A 10,158-nucleotide genomic window follows, 5' to 3' on the forward strand; every position below is an offset into this window, starting at 1 on the left:
CTAAATTATTTAATTAATTAGTAAATAAAAGAGATTCAGTCATATTTGCTCTACTTACATTACTCTAAAATACTAGTGCAAAATATATTTAAATTTAAATAAACAAAAACTGAATATTACTAAAAAATGTATTTAATGAAATAATTAACAATATTAGAGTTTAATTACAATTGTTCAGGCTTTTTCCCCCAATAATCATGTATCAAGGGAATCTATATATAATCATCTAAAATTAAGTTTAATAATGCACTATCTTTTTATTATTATTATTTATTACTATTTTCATGATATCGTCCAGTTCATTTGAGTAAGAATATAAACTTTACATTTCTTAAAAAAACAAACTTAAATGTTTGAAAAGAATATAACTTCACTTTCTTAGAAAAAAAAAACTAATTTAAAGGTTTGAAAACTTAAGATGAAACCTTTTTTATCGTTAGTTAAGTCAAAAAGCCAAAAGTGTGTCATCATCTGGCTGATAAAATCACTATATAAATGTTACCAGTGTCTCAGACACTTGATACTAATGTTCAACCCTGTCCCTCCCTTAATCCTCTTTATTTATAAAGAAGAAGAAAAATTAATCCCTTCAGATCTCCTCAGTGTCAGTTTTACCCGAAAATTGACACCCCAGCCTTGCTGCACCAAGAGCACAAGACGTTCGGTACATTTTGTGATGAAAAATAAAACAGGGTATCAAGTTGAAAGCCACTGAGGCAATTATCAAGACCACACAGCCGATGGAAGAATTCAACACATTCAGACGCACACTGAACATTCCTGCAACATAACAAATTAGAAAACACGGCCAACAGGTGTGTCATTATTGCAGCACATTATTACACAGGCATGTGTTAACTGTTTGTACACTGTTGTAATAGGACAGGAAGTTCAGGTGACTGGGATGATCTCAGAATGTCATGGCACCTGAACTGTTATTTTATTTTTATCACCTTGTGGCGCGTCGGCTGGGAACATTTGGACACTCACAGCAGTGTTTAGGAGAGGACGACGTTGTGTTGGAAAAGGTGGATGGTGGTGCCAAGAGGCAGTCGACTAATAAATTCCACCATCTGTAATAAATGTGCACTCCTGTTGGCTGAATATCGAATAATCTTATTCATAAATTTTGTCTGTGTACTCTCTGTTGTTGTTACTAAAAATACTGACGGTGACCAGACTGGACACTCTGTACGTTCCTAATACATCTTGGGTGGAAGGTGTGTAATACTTAGGCTTTGTCAGGCTTTTGCGAAGGTGCAATCACACACACACACACACACACACACACACACACACACACACACACACACACACACACACACACACATCAGATCTGTGCCCAGACAGGCGTGTTTGCACTAGACAGAGTGGCTGCATTTTAAGTGTCTCTTGGCACCATCACTAATAATACCTGCTCTGCTCCAGGTGGCTTGGCATGCTCCCCTATACACACACACACGCACATAGTACACATCCATACACAGAGATACAATGAGCACACATGTTCTCAGTGCCCGTGGACGAGCACTTGATAGCAGCTGGGAGTGGAGGTGGAGGTTACTTGCCTCATTCAAGGATGCCCAGAAGGGCTCTCTTGGCTGTGATCTCAGAATTAATATGTTGTAAATGACAATGTTATCTTCTCTTTTGTCCCATCAGTGTGATTTATACCCTCAGTTGTGCTTTGTGGGTGCACACATGTTTGTGAACATAATGAATCTTAAGAGCTGAAAATTATGAAAGTAGGTGACGGCCGTCGGAATTTTTCTCATCTCCACCTCAAGTCCCAGCTGACGTGATTGCAACGTACGTCTCAGTGTTTTTACAGCACACAGCCAAACAAAACAGAGTACACACCTCCCTTCATTTTTTATGGGAGATGGCGAGTCATTCGTGAGGAGCATGACAAGTTCCTTTGAGGGACGACGGGCAGGTTAAACCCTCCAACTATGGCCCACATCCAACAAATTATATCAGCTCGTAACGTCCACAGGCTGCAGTGTGGAGACAAATGGGAGCCAAATGTTTTTTTTAATAGATACAGGAAAACTAATTAACAAAGAAGTGTAAGAAAGTCTTTTTGATTACATTGTATTTATTATATTATATGTGCATTAGCATTTATACAACATTTTAAGAGGATATTTAAGCTTCGCTAAAATAGATTGTAGCTTTTAAAAAGTGCTTCATCGCACAAACCAGTTCTTACCGCTGACAAAACTTAAGTTAGCTTACTAATATATGACACATTACAGGAAAGACTAAACATAGAAATGGAATAAGGTCACTTGACACTTGATAAAATGTTTTTTCCTTATTATGTAAATTGTAAAGACTTGAAACAACATTTTGCCGAAACATCCCAGCATACCTTAAAGTCCCCAACATACCAATACTGAGGTAAATGACTCAATAACATTTGTTATGTCAGCATAATCAGATGATTCCCACACGTAAACATAACCGCATATAAACTGAACACTAAAATGCATCACTTTATAATAACCATCATTAATAAATGATACATTTATAGCTAATTAAATGTGAGTTTATTATATTTCTCTATTAACAACAATAAAAGGCTTAAAAATACGTTCATTAAGCAGTTGTAAAGGTTTATGACCATCACTTACATCTTTTTAATGGCCATCCACATATTGTTTATAGAGGAGCTAAACAGTATTTATTAACTACTTACAAAGTATTATAAATATAATTTGCAACTGTACAATAAACAATTGCTTAATAACCAAATGAATAACTAAAAGCATTTTATTGTTCATTGTGAAATAACTATCAACTAAAGTTTAATTAACTATATCATTTAACATTGATGATTATTATAATGTGTTACAAATAAAACTTTTCCCACTGCTTGAGATGATACAACAATTCCTTGTTTACTGTTGCCTGATGCAACAAATAAACTCTTTACTTGCTAAAGAAGACTAAGATTCGTGGTGTTTTTTTGTTACCTTAATGAGCCTTTACAGGGGCAGCAGGTCTTCTTCCACCACCACAATGTTTTTACAGCAGACCAAAACTGACAAACCAAACACTCGATCTGGAAAGGGACTTCAGTGTTTTTAGCGGCCACCGTATGGGTGGGTTCAGACGAGGGGTGTTCAGTTGGTTGCAAACCACAGCCACACCACACACTGGACCTTCAAGCATGATTTTTTCAGCAACTGAGTACAACCAAATTATATTATATTAACTAATTTTTAAAAAAATGCAGAAATCTAAAAGACGGACTATTGAAATCTGAGCAAATCAAACCACAAGTATCAGCGTGGCTAGATATTGATCAGTAAGTAAGAAAATATGTCAATTTGGAATTTGGTTGGACTGATCTCTTAAATACATACTGTCTTATTCTTTTTTCTTTGTGTGTGTGTGTGTCTAACACTGCTGGAGTCCAGGCTGCACACCAAACAAACAAACCCTTTAATGAATTGTCATTAGCTTACCAACATTATGTTCTCTCTATTTAATGTATTCAGTGCATTAAATAAGGATTTCACTAAACTGCAGTTGGGTTACACATGTCTTGATGCATGAAAACTAATTAGTAATAATCAGCCTTCACACACGCGAACACACTCACACTCTTAGATTAACACTTGGGAAAAATATGCAGCTCTAAAGTTCCAGTTCGCCATTTAATTGCTCGCACCCAGCCTACCATTTAATTGCCTATACAGCGGAGAGTCGGTGGTCTGTATAGTTTCTGTAATCAAACTGACGTTACCCCTTTGGGTGCAGTTGTGCACTACTTGATGTTACCTCACCTCATTGAGTGTGTTTATGTGTGTGTGTGTGTGTGTGTGTGTGTGTGTGTGTGTGTGTGTGTGTGTGATATAGTGGGGCAGTAGAGCTAGTGGGGGATACAATATTCATTTTCAGCTCAAATAAACCTGGGAAATGAATACAGCTCGCTCACACCTCTCCCATGCATGGCTTAGTCTATACGTCATGCACACACACATACAGTACACACACATGCGAAGTTGTGTTTATGTGCTGGTTGCTCCATTTATTTTTAGACCAGAGGCAGGATATTGGGTTTCATTAAATGTCCCAGACCCCTTTCTTTTCCCCTTTTCCTTTCTTTCCGACCATTCCTCCACCTCTCTCTCTCACACACACAGACACACACGCACACACACACTCAGTCCCCGGGGCAAGGTGGTGGTGGTGGTGTTGGTGTGGTTTCCTGCTTGTGTTGTGACGTGAGGCGGTTCTGCTCGCTGGTAGAAAGGCCTCTTTGTGTCCGACCGTCTCTGCCTTTCCCCTCTTTCCACTGCCGGCAATTATTTTCCTCTCCAACCCTCAGCTGACAATTCGGCGGGCTGAGCCTCTGCTGTCGTCATTCTTCATTTTGCTACATGAGAAAAAAAGAAAAAAAAAACTGAAGGAATGAGAGAAAAAAGCGCGACAACTGCAGGTTTAGATTTCAGCAGCTGCACCTTTCATTTTCACGACTATAAGCGTGACGACCTCTCAGGGGGCTCGCCGGCTTGAAATGGCCTCAAACAGTTTGGACTGAGGCTACTTTTCATCAGCTTTATTTGCTGTCAGGCCACCCAGAATTATACAACTTTCATTTTAATTTTTGTTATTTTATATTCATCGCAAGGCCATCAAGGCAAAGACCACAAGGCAGTTTCCATTTCCACACTACAAGAAAAACATTTAGCATGTAACACCCAACCAGCCAGTTTATACAACATGCTCCAATCCTCCGAGCTGAGAAATCTGTCAGTTGAGTTCAGTTGTTCCATTACACATCAAGATCCCCGTCTCAGGGGCCCCCTCAAGTCATTTGATGCGGTTTCTGGGGCCAGAGCGGCAGCAGCGGTGTCAACAGTCATACTGGTGTTTAAGTTGCAGTTTGAGCAAAGACAATTTTTCTGTCTTCACAAACATGCACATGTTCAACAGTTTTCTTCCACACAGCATGCACCGCTGCCAAGAAAAGCTACCACAGATCATTAGTCCTCAGACATCAGTTTTTCTCAGTGATTTGCTGCTCTGCGCCCGAGTGACTCTCTGTCTCCCTCTTCAGGAGCAACAGCTTGTCGACCCTCGGGAGATCATGCCACTGATGGTTGCATGATGCCTTTCTCCTCTCAGCGCTACCTCCGACTGCTTCCACCTTGAATATATTAGGCAGTCTTTTTGTTCTCTCTCACAACTGCATTCCTATCATGTGCTGCAGAGCTCTGAGGAGCATAGCTGGCGGATAAAGTCCCCCAGTATCCCATTTAAGCCTGTGCTTTTAAATGAGCTCAACCATGGCGCTGCCACACTCATCATGTTGGCAGCAATGGGACTAAAGATCAATGACCGCTGCAACACGTGCAGCTCTCCAAAATCCCACTGTGAGAAATTATTTGGCTGACGCTGATTTGATACAGCTCATAAATCTGACTGACTTGACTTCATGAGAAGACCCCAGCAGGCAATTTTCAACAGCAGGTTGAAGTTTGCTCGCTGTGGTTTCTCCCAAGCTGGTCACTGTAATCTGTCAGCATCTCAAATGGACATTGACGAAATGCAAATTTTAGCTGAATTTACAAATAAAAAACAAAAGAACAAAAACAAAACAGCGATAGACAATAAACTTTAATGTGCATTTTGTTCAATTGCTGTTATGCAAATCATAGATTGTATTTTTGTTTCATGTATTAATTTAAGGAATGTCACAAAATTAAAAAACATATTTATATAAATAAAAAAGAAGAAGAAGAAATAGACCAGAGTCTAATTTTGCACACAGGTGATATACCAATCCTTCCAAAGTTCAAGTTTGGGCTTGGTCGGCATGGTTGGACGGGTCATACACATGATTTTGACAACGTAAATAACATTTTATGTGAAGATTTTCTCAAGAGCAATTTCCTGCAGGGGGGCACTAGCAGTAGTGCTGCCAACCTGCTAACAGCTAAGGAACGCTACATTGCATAACCAGCTTCTCCCATTGACTCAAATTCAAACAGCTTGTTTTTATTGTGGCTAGCAGCAAAAATGTAGACTGGTGACTATTATAAATGTTTTTTATTCAACTGAGTGGTGGAAATAAGGAAACGTCTAACATATCCTGGTAAGGTCAACCACTAACGACAGACTCAGATCCCCAGCCACACACTGTACCTGCTTTATGAAGGGCTAGATTGGCGGGGGGGCAGAGGGTGTATCTTTTGAAACTTAGAAACACATTATTCAGTGTCTAAGCACAAACGTTTTCATTCACCTGCACACAAACTGGACTTTTGCTTGTGCATTTGGTCACAGTTTTAAAATGCAGACTGGTGTCATTTGCCTGCAGATTGATGAGACCTGTTTGGATGTTTCATCATCTGCCACATTTTTTAGTCTCTCCAGATGAAGCTTCAGCGATGTGCTTCAAATAATGTTCACAATGACTTATTTATTTTATCATATTTTTATACAATCTTTTTCAATCTCAGACGACAGTTGGATGGAAATTACCTTTCAGGCACAGAGCCCTGTTCGTATCACACCCTGTGAAAATGCTGTGTCACAAAATGAAAAATGTCTTAAAGTCTTTCTCAGGCACCATGAAGCCATGAGGGGAAACCATTACTAGACAAGCCAAGAGATCAAATTGTGTCCGGCAGTTATGTCAGGTAATTGCTTTCACACTGAGGAGAATACTTGAGTCCTGACAGGGTTTCTTCTAAACAGGTAAATCGATCTGTCGTTCTTCAGGAGGGCTCAAACTGTGTCGTCGAGAGTTTGATCTTGATTGATTGTCTGTGTCTCCATCAGTGAGTGATGAGACCTTCGTTAACCAGTTCACAAAACAAGCTCCCAGAGCTCATTTGGCGTAGATACAACTCTATTTAACAGCCAGCACTGGCAGGACAATAACGGCTGTGTCAGAATGACATTGAAATTAATTCCTACACTTTACTACACTTCCAGTTTACTGTCAAGTGGTGAGGCTTGAAACAGGATGGTAAATAGCAGCCCACACATCTCTCCCGGCTATTCTCCAGACAATTTTTCATCATTGCTGTGATAACATTTGCTAATCTGCAGATTAATTTCCTGCGGGAGCCAAACATTCATCCAGATGAAATCATTTATCATGTAGAACAGTTTGTATTGACAGGCAGGTGAGGAGGTTTATGGGATCTTAAAAGTCAAATAGTTGAAACAAAACAGCTCATTTGGAGGTGTTTCCCAACCTGAAAGATCAACATTATCTTTTCTTTGCTGCCAAGGTAACAGAGAGGGAGCACTGCGGTGAGATATCTCAGTTGAAATGGAGCCCACAGAAACAAAAAGGTGCTATTTGTCTGTCAGAACCAAAGACGTCCAGACGACAAGTGCGGGCAGGTTTAAAGAGTCACATCTGACTCAATGAGTGATTTTCTGTTAGGAGGGGGTGAGTCCGCTGCCGGTGTCATGATCTAACTCAGAGGGCAGTGATCCTCCACTATGTTTTTGAATATAATGTTGGGTTAAAACACAAATGATCCTGCATTCAAACTCACTTGAACAGCGCAGATGACTCGCTTTTCTTTCAGTGTAAAAACTGCAGAGTCTGCATGGAGAAAACACAAATTAGTGTCAATAAACACTCCAGACAGCCGACAAAGGAGCTAAACTGATTGGTTACCTTGGCTTTAATGTATCATTCCAAAATTACACCATCACTGGAAAAACGGGTTCATTCATTGTGTTGCTTTCTGTTGATTCATTTAATGAGGCTTCGTCCAGATTTTTGCAATGTGCAAAGAACAAAAGGAAGTGGTTCAACGGCCCGAATGTTCATTCAACAGCAAGAGGCTAGAAGCCCAGTGAATTAAAACCTTAAAACAGCTCCACTCTCTTTAGTAAAATGAAAACAGAAGTCTTTGATGGAGGAGTGATGAGCCAGGCAGAAGAACTGAGTGTGCCTCAGCTTAGAAATCACATTATGGCAGTGGCTAAAATCCAGATCCAGATACACCATACTGTAAAAATATTTTCGCTACAAGTAAAAAAACTAGTAGTGTATTGTGCTTCAACACATCATTATGAATTAACTGTTGAATGCACATTGTAATGGACACAGAATAATGAAACCATTAGTATTTACACTGGCTCCTTACAAACCTCGCTATCACTATATAATTTTGTCTGCCTCAAGGCACGCAGTCACCCGGGAAAGGGAGGATTAGCTGTCAGTCCCTTGTCTGCTGCTACTTTGAGTAAAAGCACTGCAGTAATAACACACTGATACCATAGTCCATTTAAAGTCCTGCATTGAAACTCCTTTTTAAGTAAAAGTACGAAAGTATTGTCAGGAAAATGTCCTTAAAAGCAAAAGTATTCAATGTCGACAAACGTCCCCTTTGACTGTTTTTGTATTATATCATCACAGTTTTATTACTCAAGCGTTAATCTATTTTGAACTGGAGACCATCTGGTGATGGGATCACACAACATGTTCACATTCCCACTTGTGTCACAATGACATACCTGTGAAGTTTCATCACAGCATCTTGCATGGTTGTGACAGACAGACAGAGAGAGAACAATGACAGCTCACTAGAGTGGATCGAAATAATTGGTATTGGGTTACAGTCCTGCAACTTAAAACGAATATTGGTCAGGGCCAGAAAGTGGCTATTGGCTAATTGCCCCTTTCCTTCTTCCTACCTCCCGAGTTCAGGCACCTTATTCGGACCACACCCATTTTCCATCTCAACTACACACCTGTGAAGTTCTGTGACTGTATCTTGCACGGTTGTGAGGCTACCACACTGACAGAAAGACATATAAACATCTGGCAAAATACTCAAAACTGCCTCTGTGGTAGTTCCTGCTACAAAAGATGTCTCCAGGAACACGTTTTACCATGATGACACACACACAAAGACTCACAAGGTGAAAACATTACCTGCCAACACCATTGCAGCTGGTAAAAAATTAAATGTCCTTAAATTCAGTGGAGTAGAAGCTACTCTGGTATCTTGTTATAATAAATAAGTTGAAGACATTGGAGCTTTCAGAGTTTCAGTATCCTGATTACAACTCGGACGTTTGTGTCAAAGTCCGTGAATTGGTGATTAAGATCGTACGGATATAACATGAATGTGGCAGAGGTAGCCGTTGTTTGATACTAGCCATGCTCCTTTTGGCCAAAATGTCAAAATGCTTCCCACTTTATTCGACTTTTGTAACTTGTACTTAATGTTCTGAATACGACTGAACATTAATTGCACACAACTCATCACATTTTTCTCTCAATTATTTCCTCCACTCGAACACAAAGCTGCGATAAACACTGAAAATGGTTTTGCTTAGAACGCACAGTACATGTTCAGAAAGGCTGCTTTGTCCACATAAAGAGAATCTACGGGCTGCAGGGTAAATACATAATGTTTAACATTAAGAGATGCGTCATAGAGCACAAAAGCTATAATACACTGAGTACAGTGAGTGTACATGAGTACCCTGCGGCCTTTGTGTTCCTGGCTTTAACATTTTCATGAATCAACCCTCCCACATTGACTGCCTGCTGTCTCCTGCAGCCTTTTTTTAGCTCAACTTGAATGATGTCAACGTCGCGTTCATGTGTTATCGACTCAGAACTAAATGGACAACAACAAAGTCTGGACTCACTATTGTCCCTAAGGTCATCTGGATGAAGTACATTGGGGCACTGTGTGGGCAGATCTTCTGTTCAGGAACTGTGAGCTGTAGTTGCTTTTTGTTTGTTTTTTATTAATTGAAAATCAGCACTGGGGACTGTTGTTTCTTTTGTTACATTTTACATTCGCTACCAAAAGACTGCATATAATAATAAAAAATAAAATGCACACTTCTCTCACTATGACATTTGTATTAATCCCCGACATTTGAAGATAAAGCTTTTCTTTATATTCTACAGACTGTCTGAAGCTCAACAGCTGACGGTCAAATGCAACCAGACCGAGGACATGTTCACTATTTTGCTTTTTAGAATTCCACTTCATCTGGTTTAAGCCGTGAACTTTGTGCCATCCCTCTTTTTAAATCACCTCTCCAACAGTATCCGTCCTTGCGAGACTAATGGCGGGTTCAGACTACTCAATATCAGCACGATTGTTGTCAGACCCAACAGATGAAGGATGACGGGAATGAAAATGGATTTCA

Source organism: Pagrus pagrus (assembly GCF_965226575.1).
Source record: "Pagrus pagrus genome assembly, chromosome: 12".
NCBI classification, from domain to species: domain Eukaryota; kingdom Metazoa; phylum Chordata; class Actinopteri; order Spariformes; family Sparidae; genus Pagrus; species Pagrus pagrus.